This window comes from Rattus norvegicus, chromosome 10 (genome assembly GCF_021556685.1).
Source record: "Rattus norvegicus strain SHRSP/BbbUtx chromosome 10, alternate assembly SHRSP_T2T, whole genome shotgun sequence".
Classification (NCBI taxonomy): Eukaryota; Metazoa; Chordata; class Mammalia; order Rodentia; family Muridae; genus Rattus; species Rattus norvegicus.
Window position 1 is genome coordinate 48,722,214 of NC_141543.1, and position 16,188 is coordinate 48,738,401.

Sequence of the window (16,188 nt, forward strand, 5' to 3'; positions counted from 1 at the left end):
AGGAGCTGAGGGGGGAACTGTATCTTGTTCTTTGTTTTTACATAATTTTAATTTTAAATTAATTATCAAGAGGGTACACAGAATTATTTCAATATGCCAATGATCTCTAGTCATTCCTGGTTAATGTTGTTAAACACTGTTCTTCTCTCTCATGCTACCTTTTATAAGTTGAACACCTCATAACAGTTCATTTTACAATATGCCATAATGTCAAATGGTAAGACTTTTGTCCCACAAAATAAAACAGCCATTATGAACTTCATAAAATGTAACAGTGGCACAACTCAAATAAGATTTCTGAATGGTCAAGAAGTATATCAACAAAGAAATTTAAGAATAGAGAAAGAGGTCTACAAAAGAGGATGAATATGAAATGAAATGAATGATGGATCTGGAATAATCTCAGCATGAGACCTGGATCAACAGATGTATAGTGACAAGGAAAGGAATATGGATTCTGGGTTACTTTACAATTTCTTAGATGAGGGTGCTCACACCCAACCATTTCCTCATAGCTTCAGTGACATTCTTATTCCTAAAACTATAGATTAGTGGGTTCAACAGAGGTGTGAGTATGGTGTAAAACACAGACACCACCATGTCCTTCTCTGGGGTGTGGTGGGAGGCAGGGAGCATGTAGTTATAGATAGCAGTGCCATAGAAGAGGATGACCACAGTCATGTGGGAGGAGCAGGTTGCAAGAGCCTTCTTCCTGCCCTCAGCTGAGTTCATCCTGAGAACAGTGAGGAGGATGGATGAATAGGATCCTGAAATGACTGTCACAGGGATAAGAAGCATGACCACACAGCACACATACATTAAGGTCTCATAGAGCCAGTTGTCTGTGCAGGAGAGCTTTGTCACAGCAAGAACCTCACAGTAGAAGTGATAGATCTCCCGCGACCCACAGAATTGGAATGTCATGGTGACAGGGGGTGAACATGACGCCATCTAAGGATCCCAGGAGCCAACAGGTGACTACCAGAAGAAGACACACCCTGTGGTTCATAAGGACAGGATACCGGAGTGGATGGCAGATGGCCACATAGCGGTCATAGGACATGCCAGCCAGAAGCAAACATTCTGAACCTGCTAGTGTCAGGTAGAGGAACATCTGCATCCCACAGGCAGCAGCTGAGATCCTGTGGTTCCCCAGGACCTGGTTCATGAGCATCTTGGGCACAGTGACAGAAATGTACATCATGTCCATGAGAGACAGCTGACTGATAAAAAAGTACATGGGTGTGTGGAGGTGGGTGTCAGAGAATATCAGCAGGATCAGAAGGGCGTTTCCAGACAAGGCCATCAGGAAAACCACAAATATGAGCACAGCAAGCAGGGCAGGGTGTTTGGATTGACTTAAGAATCCCACCAGGGTGAAACCTGAGTGTTCAGTGTAGTTGTTCATCCAGGTGTTGATGTCCATATGTGTCTCCTAGGCAACCAAGGAGGTTTATGGTTAGTGACTGCTTACTGATATGCATATGAGCCTACTGTGCTGAGAAAATTTCAGGGCCTGTAGATTTGAAAATGATAATCTACTTACAATGTAAGGAAATTAAAAAATTAACAATTCACATCTGTCTGTGGTTGGAGCCATCACCACTCAGAGTAGAGCTGACACAATTCATGATCATGGTCTTTCCTCATAATGGTATTTGCCAGATAACATGTTCTCTCAACCAAAATATTGAATTACCAAGAAAAATGAACCAACAGAAACCAGTGCAAGTAGAATGCAAACAAGTAACCAAGCAGATACATTGTTCAGACATTAATGAATACACAAGTTGGCCTTATGAACCAGTATAGAGACCCCATAGCTCTCTGCTTCCAAACCCAGTGGGAGAGAGATCTCATTGCCCAGACATGTGGGCAATCCTGAGACTGCAGTGCAAGAGAGCCCACCACTTCTGCCCACCTTTGCCTACATCCCTGGCCTAAGAGGAAACTGTATAGTGCCTCTGGGCACATGAAGATAGGGGCAGTCAAGCTGCACAAGCCCTGTGGTCCAGACTGTGCCCAGATCTGAATGAATTGGGTTAAACAGCTCACTGCACCCAAATCCTGTGGGAGGGAGAGCTAGACTTTCAGAGGGGCAGACACACCTGGGAAACTAGAGGAGACCATTCTCTGCGCACATTTATGACTCTAGAGGAAAACGCCTTGCGACATCAGGGCCCCCTGTGCCCAGGGACTCAGAAGTAGGGGCAGACCCTTCTGGTTGCTGCCCTCACAGAGAGCTGAATCTGAGCCCCAAGGAACCACTTCAGGCCTGAGATCAGAGGTAAGACCAACTTTTCTGCTCTAAGTGACCTGCCTGATGGACTCAGGACACATGCCCACAGGAATGGCTGAAAGCCAGTGGACAGGAATGACTAAACGCCTGAAAGCAGAACACTCTGTTCCCATAAGTGGCTGAAAGAGATCAGGAAATCAGGTCTACAGCACTCCTGATATACATGCATATAGGACGGTCAAGCCACTGTCAGAAATAGCAGAACAGGGTAACACCAGAGACAACCTGATGGCAAGAGGCAAACGCAGGAACCCAAGCAACAGAAACCAAGACTACATGGCATCATCAGAGCCCAATTCTCCCACCAAAGCAAACACTGAATATCCAAATAAATCAGAAAAGCAAGATCTAGATTTAAGATCACATTTGATCATGATGATGGAGGTCTTCAAGAAAGACATAAAGAACTCCCTTAGAGAAATGCAGGAAAACACAAGTAAACAAGTATAAGCCCTTAGAAAGGAAACACAAAAATCCCTGAAAGAATTCCAGGAAAACACAATCAAACTGGTTAAGGAATGGAAAATGGAAATAGAAACAATAAATAAAGCACAAAGGGAGACAACCCTGGAAATAGAAAACCAAAGGAAGAGACAAGGAGCTGTAGATACGAGCATCACCAACAGAATACAAGAGATAGAAGAGAGAATCTCAGGAGCAGAAGATTCCATAGAAATCATTGACACAACTGTCAAAGATAATGTAAAACAGAAAAAGCTACTGGGCCAAAACATACAGGAAATCCAGGATACAATGAGAAGATCAAAGCTAAGGATAACAGGTATAGAAGAGAGTGAAGACTCCCAACTCAAAGGACCCGTAAATATCTTTAACAAAATCATAGAAGAAAACTTCCCTAACCTAAAGAAAGAGTGCCCATAAACATACAAGAAGCCTACAGAACTCCAAAGAGATTGCACCAGAAAAGAAATTTCTCCTGTCATATAACAGTCAAAACACCAAGTGCACAAAACAAAAAAAAAAGACTATTAAAAGCAGTAATGTAAAATGGTCAAGTAACATATAAAGGCAGACCTATCAAAATCACACCAGACTTCTCACCAGAGACTATGAAAGCCAGAAGATCCTGGACAGATGACATATATACCCTAAGAGAACACAAATGCCAGCCCAGGTTACTGTATCCTGCAAAACTCTCAATTAACATAGATGGAGAAACCAAGGTATTCCACGACAAAACCAAATTTACACAATATCTTTCTACAAATCCAGCCCTACAAAGGATAATAAATAGTAAAGCCCAACACAAGGAGGCAAGGTACACGCTAGAAAAAGCAAGAAACTAATCATTTTGCAACAACAACAACAACAACAACAACAACAACAACAACAACAACAAAGAGAAGTCCAGCATACAAACATAATCTCACCTCCAAATAAGAAGATAAGAAAAAGCACCAATCGCTATTCCTTAATACTCTCAATATCAATGGACTCGAATCAACAGTAAAAAGACACAGATTAACAAACTGGATATGTAACGAGGACCCAGCATTTTGCTGCCTATAAGAAACACACCTTAGAGACAAAGACAGACACTACCTCAGAGTAAAAGCTTGGAAAAGAATTTCCCAAGCAAATGGTCTGAAGAAGCAAGCTGGAGTAGCCATTCTAATATTGAATAAAATCGATTGTCAACCAAAAGTCATCAAAAAAGATAAGGAAGGACACTTCATATTCATCAAAGGAAAAATTCACCGAGATGAATTCTCAATCCTACATATCTATGCTCCAAATACAAGGGCACCTACATACATAAAAGAAACCTTACTAAAGCTCAAAGCACACATTTCACCTCACACAATAATAGTAGGAGATTTCAACACCCCACTCACATCAATGGACAGATCATGGAAACAGAAATTAAACAGAGACATAGACTAACAGAAGTCATGAACCAAATGGACTTAACAGATATTTATAGAACATTCTATCCTAAAACAAAAGGATATACCTTCTCACCACCTCATGGTACTTTCTCCAAAATTGACCACAAAACAGGCCTCAACAAATACAGAAAGGTAGACATAATGCCATGTGTCCTATCAGACCACCATGGGCTAGAGTTGGTCTTCAATAACAATAAGGAAATAATGCCCACATATACATGGAAGTTGAACAATGCTCTACTCAATTATAACCTGGTCAAGGAGAAATAAAGAAAGAAATTACAGACTTCTTAAAATTTAATGAAAATGAAGGTACAACATACCCAAACTTATGGGACACAATGAAAGCTGTGCTAAGAGAAAAACACATAGCTCTGAATTTCTGCAAAAAGAAACAGGAGAGACCATACATCAGTAGCTTGAATGGACACCTAAGAGCTCTAGAACAAAAAAATTACACCCAAGAGGAGTAGAAAGCAGGAAATAACCAAACTCAGGGTTGAAATCAACCAAGTAGAAACAAATAGGACTATACAAAGAATCAACAAAACTAAGAGCTGGTTCTTTGAGAAAATCAACAAGATAGATAAACCCTTAGCCAGACTAATCAGAGGACATAGAGAGTGTGTCCAAATTAACAAAATCAGAAATGAAAAGGGAGACATAACAGCAGAATCAGAGGAAATTCAAAAAATCATGAGATCCTACTACAGAAGCCTATATTCAACAAAACTTGAAAATCTTGAGGAAATGGGCAATTTCCTAGACAAATCACAGGTATGAAGTTAAATCAGGAACAGAAAAACCATTTAAACAACCCCATAACTCCTAATGAAATAGAAGCAGTCATTAAAAATCTCCCAACCAAAAAGAGCCCAGGTCCAGACGGGTTTAGTGCAGAGTTCTATCAAACCTTCATAGAAGACCTCATACCAATTCTATCCAAACTATTCCACAAAATTAAAACAGAGAGAGCACTACTGAATTCCTTCTATGAAGCCACAATTACCTTATACCTAAACCACACAAAGACCCAACAAAGAAAGAGAACTTCAGACCAATTTCCATTATGAATATTGACGCAAAATACTAAATAAAATTCTTGCAAACTGAATCCAAGAACACATCAAAACAATCATCCATCATGATCAAGTAGGCTTTATCCCAGGTATGCAGGGATGGTTTAATATACAGAAAACCATCAACGTAATCCACTACATAAACAAACTGAATGATAAAAACCACAGGATCATTTCATTAGATGCTGAGAAAGCATTTGACAAAATTCAACACCCCTTCAGATAAAAGTCCTGGAAAGAACAGGAATTCAAGGCCCATACCTAAACATAGTAAAAGCTATATATAGCAAACCAGTAGCTAATGTTAAACTAAATGGAGAGAAACTTGAAGCAATCCCACTACAATGAGGGTCTAGACAAGGCTGCCCACTCTCTACCTACTTATTCAATATAGTTCTCAAAGTCCTAGCCAGAGCAGTCAGATGACAAAAGGAGATCAAAGGGATACAGATTGGAAGGTAAGAAGTCAAAATATCACTATTTGCAGATGATATGATAATATATTTAAGTCATTCCAAAAGTTCCACCAGAGAACTACTGAAGCTGATAAACACCTTCAGCAAAGTGGCTGGGTATAAAATTAACTCAAATAAATCAATAGACTTCCTGTACACAAAAGAGTAACAAGTTGAGAAAGAAATTAGGGAAATGACTCCCTTTATAGTAGTCCCAAATAATATAAAATATCTCGGTGTAACTTTAACCAAGAAAATGAAAGATCTGTATGATAAGAGCTTCACACCTCTGAAGAAAGAAATTGAAGAAGACCTCAGAAGATGGAAAGATTGCCCATGCTCATGGATTGGTAGGATTAATATAGTAAAAATGGCCATTTTACGAAAAGTGATCTCCAGATCCAATACAATCCCCATCAAAATTCCAATCCAATTCTTCATAGAGTTAGACAGAACAATTTTCAAATTCATCTGGAATAACAAATAACTCAGGATAGCTAAGACTATCCTTAATAGTAAATGGACTTCCAGGGGAATCACTATCCCTGAATTCAAGCAGTATTACAGAGTAATAGTGATAAAAACTGCATGCTATTGGTACAGAGACAGGTAGATAGATCAGTGGAGTAAAATTAAAGACCCAGAAATGAACCCACACACGTATTGTCAGTTGATTTTTGACAAAGGAGCCAAAACCATCCAATGGAAAAAAGATAGCATTTTCAGCAAATGGTGCTGGTTCAACTGGAGGTCAGCATGTAGAAGAATGCAGATCAATCCATGCTTATCACCCTGTACAAACTTAAGTCCAAGTGGATCAAGGACCTCCACATCAAACCAGATACACTCAAACTAATAGAAGAAAAGGTGGGGGAGAATCTCAAATACCTGGGTACTGGGGAAAATTTCCTGAACAAAAGACCAATGGCTTATGCTCTAAGATCAAGAATCCACAAATGGGATCTCATAAAACTATAAAGCTTGTATAGGGAAAGGATACTGTTGTTAGGAAAAAATGGCAACAAACAGATTGAGAAAAGATAATTACGAATCCTAAAACTGATAGAGGGCTTATATCCAAAATATAATAAGAACTTACGAAGTTAGATTGCGGGGAGACAAATAACCCTAATAAAAATGGGGATTAAAGCTAAATAAAGAATTCACAGCTGAGGAACATCAAATGACTGAGAAGCCCCTAAAGAAATGTTCAACATCTTTAGTCATAAGGGAAATGCAAATTCAAACAACCCTGAGATTCCACCTCACACCTGTCAGAATGGCTAAGATCAAAAAATCTGACGACAGCAGATGCTGGTGAGGATGTGGAGAAAGAGGAACACTCCTCCTTTGTTGGTGGGATTGCAGACTGTACAACCATTCTGGAAATTAGTCAGGAGGTTCCTCTGAAAAGTGGACATTACACTTCCCGTGGACCCAGCTATACCTCTCTTGGGCATATACCCAAAAGATGCTTCAATGTATAACAAGGACACATGCTCTACTATATTCATAGCAGCCTTATTTAAAATAGCCATAAGCTGGAAAGAATTCAGATTCCCTACAACAGAGGAATGGATACAGAAATGTGGTACATCTACACACTATCAAAAACAATGACTTTGTGAAATTCATAGGCAAATGGATGGAACTGGAAAATATGACCCTGAGTGAGGTAACCCAATCACAGAAAAACACATATGGTAGGCAGTCATTGATAAGTGGATATTAGCCCAAATGTTCGAATTTCCCTAGGTGCACAGAACTCATGAAACTCAAGAAGGATGACAAAAATGTGGATGCTTCACTTCTTCTTTAAAAGGGGAACAAGAATACCCTTAGAAGGGTATAGTGAGGCAAAGTTTAGAACAGAGACTGAGGGAATGTCCATTCAGAGCCTGCCCCACATGTGGCCCATACATATACAGCTACCAAGCTAGATAAGATGGATGAAGCAAAGAAGTACAGCTGACAGGAACCAGATGTAGAGCTCGCCTGAGAGACACAGCCGAATATGTCAAACACATAGGCAAATGCCAGCAGCAAACCACTGAACTGAGAATGGAACCCCCTTTGAAGGAATCAGAGACTGAACTGAAAGAGCTAAAGGGGCTCGAGACCCCATATGAACAACAATGCCAACCAACCAGAGCTTCCAGGGACTAATCCATTACCCAAAGACTATACATGGACTGACCCTGAGCTCCAACTGCATAGGTAGAATGAATAACCCAGGATGGGCACCAGTGGAAGGGAAAGCCCTGGGTCCTGCCAAGGCTGGAGCCACAATGAATGGGATTCTTGTGGGGAGGGCAGTAATGCGTGGAGGATGGGGAGGGAAACACACATATAGAATGGGAGTGGGAGGGGTTAGGGGGACATTTGAAATGTAAATACGAAATACCCAATTTAATAAAGATGGAATAAAAAGAAATAAGAAAGATTTACAGGAAGTTTTGCTGACATGAGGAAGGGGCCAGCCTAAGTGCAAGAAAGGTGGGGTCAAGGAATTTCTTAAAGAAGTATTCAGTAAGTGAAAACAAATCAGATGAAATGGAAAAATAACGAATCCCCAAGAAAAGGAATACTGAGTATAGATAACCGAAAGTGTGAAAGGAGAATAAAAATGGAGAAAATGACCTCAGAATTAGTGACCCTAGAAAGTCAGTGGCCTCCTCTGGCTTTCTTCATTCTTTCTTCACCTCCCATAGAGCTCTCAGCTCCGTCTCCAGCACCATGTCTGTCTACCTGCACGTTGTCTTACTTCCCACCAGGACAATAATGGACTAAACCTCTGAATCGGGAAGATCGCCCCAATTAAATGTTTTCCTTTGCAGGAGTTGCTGTGGTTATGGTGTTTTTTCATAGCAGTAAAACCCTAAGTAAGGCAAAAGTTGGTAACAGAGACTGGGGTGCTGCTGTAACAGGCCTGACCAGGATTTTCTTTGGAGAAATGGGGACTTTGTGTTAGGAAAGCAGTTGAACACTTTAGGTGGGGTTTAATGGGCCATCTTAGTAGGAGCAAGGGACACAGTGGCGCTGAGGTAATTTGAACTGTCTTGGCCTACCTCAAGAGGTTTCAGAGGAGAAAGAAATGTTAGTAGGTATTCTAGAGATTGTTGTTTGTAATAATTTAATGAAGAATGTGGCTGTGTTTTGCCCTTGTAAAGAGAATATTTGCCAAGGCCAAATTAAAGAGGGTTGGATTAAAAAAAATAACCATTTTAGAGCTTCTTCTCCTAGTATAATATCGCATGTACCCCCCCCCCCCAGTTTAGCATTCATTGAAGAATGTGGTTTTAAAATAATGTGGTACAAGTTCTAAGTTGAGTACTGCATATGGTCTATTTCACAGTGAATTTGTACAGTCCTGTAACTTTGTTTCGAGAGATAAATGGTCTTTAAATGTACATTCAAATAAACATATTCATATGAAATTGTAGACACAATAATACACATAATGTGTTTCTCATCCAACACTGGTTAGACAGAGTTAATTGGAAGTCCCACCTCTTCTGGCCTCTGCTTCTCCTAGTTCATCTCCTCACAGGTTATCCATTTGCTCTAAGCTTCATCAGGAGACTGAGTGTTTAGCAGTCACTGCTGGTTGTCAGGCCAGGGTGTGGCAGTAGATTCTCCAAGGAGTGACAGCCACTTTCTCACTGAGTCTGAAAACAAAGAACACAGCCCTGAGATGTTCCTGGAGTAGTCCGTAGAAGCTTAAACTCCACACTCACCCTGCCTCTGTGTTAGATGCTGAGAAATCCAGGGACACACTGACCTTGACTGCACTGAACAAGGCCAGTGTCCACCCATGCTGGGAAAATAGTCCTTAAATGGCAATTAAGTTGGAAGGTTTAAATAGGTACAATACAGTCAGAATTAGCATCCCACAAAATGCATCCATCCTTTCTGACCAGGCCCACTGTACTTTAAAAGAGATATTTTTAAACGTTTTTATTGTATTTATTAATTTATTTATTCATTATTGAATAGATGTACATTTTGGTAAGTATAGGCCATAGGAAGGAAATGAAATCTACACTTTCTGGGATGTTTTCAATATTTTCATGGGATGGGTTTTTGACACAGCGATCACAACTCTTAGGAACATTTTACATCTGAGGTGCTGATGGAGCAGAGAAAGGCAAGCTTCTTGATGCTTTCACATAGATGCCATGCAGATCTGAGACCTCTGAGAAGAGATGGACAGAGATACAGACAGGACATAGACTGGGAGACAGGAAGAAACGAGATAGATTTCCATTTTACAAACACATATTTGTGAAAGGAAACTCAGATCTATTCAACAATGTGAGATTTTCAACACTCACCTTATGTTTGTCTGCTGACTCAGTTTATGATGGTGGACACAGTGAAGAAAGACAGCGAGGGAGCCCCAGGCTGTGAGAAGCCCTGAACCCTATCTGCTGGGTGAGTGGGGGTCAGGAGGCAGGTGAGGGGCAGGAGGTGTGCTGGGAAAATCAGAGCTCTCTTTTAAATGGGGACCATGATCATCAGTGAGATCAGGAATGTGGTGTGAAGTAGGGAAGGGATTAGCTGCTGTCTTGTCCTTACTGTGTGTCATTTGTTGCCATGTGAACAGCTTGGTGCAATGTGAACCCTTTGCATTGCTAACAGTGCAGGCAGAGCAATGGCAGAGCAGCATCCCGAGCCAGCAGCATCCCTGTTCCTCCCTGATGCTTCCATGGGACTCACCACACTCTCCCGTTTTATAGAGGAGAAGCTCAGGGTCTCAGGCATCTGCCTCATGTCATACAGTCACTGACAGAGTGAGTGCTTACCCTGTGTGTAGGCACAGAGTGGCACCTGCTTGGTTCTACGGGAAACATTACTTCTGTAGAGAGGTATGGTTTTACTTTAGATCACTCATTGCATGCTTCATATGATGAAACTTGAATAAAATGAAGACAATTATTTTTGAATTAATGAACCCCTCAAAACTTCCCCACAGCTGAAATCAATAAACCACCCAAAGACAGTTTTGAAATAAATGCATTGTGATGTGAATGCTTAGAACAAATGAAACTCAAGACAGATGATCAAAATGTGAATGCTTCACTCCTTCTTTAAATGAGGAAAAAGAATACCCTTGGCAGGGAAGGGAGAGGCAAAGATTAAAACAGAGACTGAAGGAACACCCATTCAGAGCCTGCCCCACATGTGGCCCATACATATACAGCCACCCAATTAGACAAGATGGATGAAGCAAAGAAGTGCAGACCGACAGGAGCCGGATGTAGATCGCTCCTGAGAGACACAGCCAGAATACAGCAAATACAGAGGCGAATGCCAGCAGCAAACCACTGAACTGAGAATAGGACCCCCGTTGAAGGAATCAGAGAAAGAACTGGAAGAGCTTGAAGGGGCTCGAGACCCCATATGTACAACAATGCCAAGCAACCAGAGCTTCCAGGGACTAAGCCACTACCTAAAGACTATACATGGACTGACCCTGGACTCTGACCCCATAGGTAGCAATGAATATCCTAGTAAGAGCACCAGTGGAAGGGGAAGCCCTGGGTCCTGCTAAGACTGAACCCCCAGTGAACTAGTCTATGGGGGGAGGGCGGCAATGGGGGGAGGGTTGGGAGGGGAACACCCATAAGGAAGGGGAGGGGGGAGGGGGATGTTTGCCCGGAAACCGGGAAAGGGAATAACACCCGAAATGTATATAAGAAATACTCAAGTTAATAAAAAAAAGAATGCAGAAGGAAGAGTGGCTGTGTAACAGATTACTATAACAATACTAGTACTTGTGAGACTGAGGCAGGGTTTATCAACACACTCAAGGCAAGACTCATGTCATGTTTGTGCGTGTGCGTGTGCGTGCGTGCGTGCGTGTGTGTGTGTGTGTGTGTGTGTGTGTGTGTGTGTATGGAATGCATACTGCTCCATTCATAATATAGAGAAAATTCTCAGTAAAGAAGCACTAAAGGGAATCTTTAGGACCATCTTGAGTGTGTCTGTGCACAACTTTGATCCCAGCACTCAGAGCTAGAGGCATGTGGATCTGTGTTTGACACCATCCTGGTCTACAGACTGAGTTCCAAGCCAGCCAGGGTGACACAGACAAACGCTGTCTGGAAAAATCAAGAATGATTAGGAGGAGGAGGAGGTTGATGTCTCTCCTGATAATGAAAAGACGGTAAAGAATAGAAGATAAAAGAGATTCTGTAAGAAAGGAACAGACAGTCTAGTGCCCACACTGCGCTGTGCAGACTCTCCTGTCAGGTGGACTTACCGTCAGATGCTGCTGCAGTCTGGGTCACAATGGGCAAGAGACAGAAGCTACTTAAGTGCACAGCGAAAAGGAGAAAAGTGACGTCATTCCTGGCTGGACTCTGCTCATTACCAGATAAAAATTTTTGTTGATTACTCCCCTCTGGGACTTCAAAGAAAAATGTAACTAGGAGAGCCAAGGATTCTACCAGAAAATTCTGCCAAAGCTTGATTTACCCTTAAGTTTTGCAATAGTGAAAAAATCATAACCAGTATAAAAAATAACCCAGAATAACACCATCATAAATAAAAATCAGCCCTAACATGTATCAGTCATTGTACACCTACAACAATATTCACTACACAATTCTCTCTTCTCTTCCCCACAGAAGTTCTTTATTTTTTGAGGATAGTTTTCACTATTCTGGGTTTTTGTTATTTTGAATGATTTTGCAAAGTGCTCTTTCTGTCTCTATAAAGACTTGAGTTGGATATTTGATGGGGATTGCATTGAATCTGTAGATTGCTTTTGGCAAAATGGCCATTTTTACTATATTAATCCTGACAATCCATGACCATGTGAGGTCTTTCCATTTTCTGAGATCTTCTTCAATTTTTTTCTTCAGAGATTAGAAGTTCTTATCATACAGATCTTTCACTTGCTTGGTTAAGTCACGCCAAGGTATTTTATATTATTTGGGACTATGGTGCAGGCTGTGATTTCCCTAATTTCTTTCTCAGTCTGTTTACCCTTTGAATAGAAAAAGGCTACTGATTTGTTTGAGTTAATTTTAAGCGAGACACTTTGCTGAAGTTGTTTATCAAGTTTAGTAGTTCTCTGGTGGAACTTTTGAGGTCACTTTAGTATACTATCATGTCATCTGCAAATAGTGATATTTTGACTTCTTCCCTTCCAAATTGTATTCCTTTGATCTCCTCTCAATGTCTGATTGCTCTAGCTAGGACTTTGAGTACTATATTGAATAAGTAGGGAGAGAGTGGGTAGCCTTGTCTAGTCCCTGATTTTAGTTGGATTGCTTCAATTTTCTCTCCATTTTAGTTTGATGTTAGCTACTGGTTTGCTGTATATTGCTTTCACTATATTTAGGTATGGGCCTTGAACTGCTGATCTTTCCAAGATTTTTATCATAAACAAGTATTGAATTTTGTCAATTGCTTTCTCAGCATCTAATGAAATGATCATGTGGTTTTTATCTTTGATTTTGTTTATATAGTGGATTACGTTGATGGATTTCCATATGTTGAACCATCTCTGAGTCCCTGGATGAAGCCTACTTGATCATGAAGGATGATCTCTTTGATGTGTTCTTGGATTCGGTTTGCAAGAATTTTATTGAGTATTTTTGTGTTGATATTCATAAGAGAAATTGGTCTCAAGTTCTCTTTCTTTCTTGGGTCTTTGTGTAGTTTAGGTTTAAGAGTAATTGTGGCTTTACAGAAGGAATTTGGTAGTGATCTGTCTGTTTCTATTTTGTGCAATACTATTTGGACAGTATTTGTATGACGTCTTTTATGAAGGTCGGATAGAATTCTCCACTAAACCCATATGGAGTTATGGGGTTGTTTAGATGGTTTATTTGTTCCTGATTTAACTTTGGTACCTTGTATCAGTCTAGAAAATTGCCCATTTCTTCCAGGTTTTCCGGTTTTGTTGAATATAGGCTTTTGTAGTTGGATCTGACGATCTTTTTGAATATCCTCAGATTCTGTTGTCAGGTCTCCCTATTTCATTTCTGATTTTGTTAATTTTCATATTGTCTCTGTGACCTGTGGTTAGTCTCTCAAGGAACCAGCTCTTGGTTTTGTCAATTCTTTGTATAGTCCTTTTTATTTGTACTTGGTTGATTTCATCTCTGAGTTTGATTATTTCCTGCCTTCTACTCCTCTTGGGTTTATTTATTTCTTTTTGTTCTAGAACTTTTAGGTTTGCTGTCAAGCTGCTGATGTATGCTCTCTCCCGTTTCTTTCTGCAGGCACTCCGATCTATGAGTTTTCGTCTTAGCACTGCTTTCATTGTGTTCCATAAGTTTGGGTATGTTGTATCTTCATTTTCATTAAATTTTAAGAAGTCTTTATTTTTTCCTTTATTTCTTCCTCATTCAAGTTGTCATTGAGTAGCTTTGTTCAACTTCTATGTACATGTGGGCCTTCTGTCGATATTGTTGTTATTGAAGACCTGCCTTTGTCTGTGTTGATCTCATAGGATATATGGGATTATTTCTATCTTCCTGTATCTGTTGAGGCCTGTTTTTGATTGAGTATATGGTCAGTTTTGGAGAAGGTTCCATGAGTTGCTGAGGAGAATGTATATCCTTTCATTTTAGGATGGAATGTTCTATAAATCTCTTAAATCCATTTGGTTCATAACTTCTGTTAGTTTCTCTACGTCTCTGTTTAATTTCTGTTTCCATGATCTGTCCCTTGATGAGAGTGGGGTGTTGAAATCTCCTATTATTGTGTGAGGTACAATGCGTGATCTGAGCTTATGACTGTAGGTGCCCTTACATTTGGAGCATAGATATTTAGGATTGGGAGTTCATCTTGGTGGATTTTTCCTTTGATGAAAATGACGTGTCTTTCTTTATCTTTTTTGATGACTTTTGGTTGATAGTCAATTTTATTTGTTATTAGAATGGCTACTCCAGTTTTGTTTCTTGGACCATTTGTTTGGAAAGTTCTTTTCCAGACTTTCACTCTGAGGTAGTGTCTGTCTTTGTGTCTGAGGTGTGTTCCTGTATGTAGCAAAATGCTGGATCCTCTTTATAGATCCAGTCTGCTAGTCTATGTCTTTTTATTGGGGAATTGAGTCCGTTGATGTTTAGAGATATTAAGGAATAGTGATTGTTGGTTCCTGTCATTTTTGTATGTAGAGGTGGAATTATGTTTGTGTGTCTCTCTTCTTTTGGTTCTGTTGCAAGTTGATTAATTTCTTGTCTTTTTCATGGGGTAGTCTTCCTCCCTGCGTTGGGCTTTGCCATTTATTATCCTTTGTAGGGCTGGATTTGGAGAAAGGTATTATGTAAATTTGGTTTGTCAGGGAATATGTTGGTTTCTCCATCTATGCTCATTGAGAGTTTTGCTAGATATAGTAGCCTAGGCTCACATTTATATTCTCTTAGGATCTGTATGACATCTGCCCAGGATCTTCTGGCTTTCATAGTCTCTGGTGAGAAGTCTTCTGTAATTCTTATGGGTCTGCCTTTATATGTCTCTTGACCTTTTCCCTTACTACTTTTAACATTCTTTCTTTGTTATTTGGTCTTTTGAGTATTATATGACAGGAAGAGTTTCTCTTCTGGGCCAGTCTATTTGGATTCTGTAGGCCTCTTGTATGTTTATGGTCATCTCTTTCTTTAGGTTAGGGAAGTTTTCTTCTATAATTTTGTTGACAATATTTATTGGCCCTTAAATTGTGAGTCTTCCCTCTCTTCTATACCTATTATCTTTAGGTTTGATCTTTTCTTATGTTCTATATTTGCTGGATGTTTTGGGATAGGAGTTTTTCTGCACTTAAATTGTCTTTGAAGGTTGTGTCAATGTTTTCTCTGCTATCTTTTGCCCCTGAGATTCTCTCTTCTATCTCTTTTATTCTGTCGGTTATACTTTCATTCTGATCTCTTCCCTAGGTTTTCTATCTCCAGGGTTTCTCCCTTTGTGTTTTCTTTGTTGTTTCTATTTCCATTTTTAAATCTTGGAAGGTTTTGTTCAATGCCTTCACCTGTTAGGTTGTGTTTTCCATAATTCTTTAAGGGATTTTTTCCTCTTTAAGGGCTTCTACTTGTTTACTTGTATTGTCCCCTATTTTTTTATTTTTTTTATCTTTATTAACTTGAGTATTTCTTATTTACATTTTGTTTGTTATTCCCCTTCCCAGTTTCTGGGCCAACATCCCTTTTACCCCTTCCCCTCCCCTTCTATATGGGCTTCACCTCCCCATCCTCCCCTATTACCACCCTCCCCACAACAATCATGTTCACTAGGTGTTCAGTCTTGGCAGGACCAAGGGTTTCCCCTTCCACTGGTGCTCTTACTAGGCTATTCATTACTACCTATCAGGTTGGAGCCCAGGGTCAGTCCATGTATAGTCTTTGGGTAATGGCTTAGTTCTTGGAAGCTCTGGTTGCTTGGCATTGTTGTTCATATGGGGTCTCGAGACCCTTCAAGCTCTTCCAGTTCTTTTT

At 40.2% G+C, this 16,188-nt stretch overlaps 1 pseudogene; it reads right to left on the bottom strand.

Moving 5' to 3' along the window:
• Or2t46-ps1 (olfactory receptor family 2 subfamily T member 46, pseudogene 1) lies at positions 378 to 1,508 on the bottom strand (annotated as a pseudogene).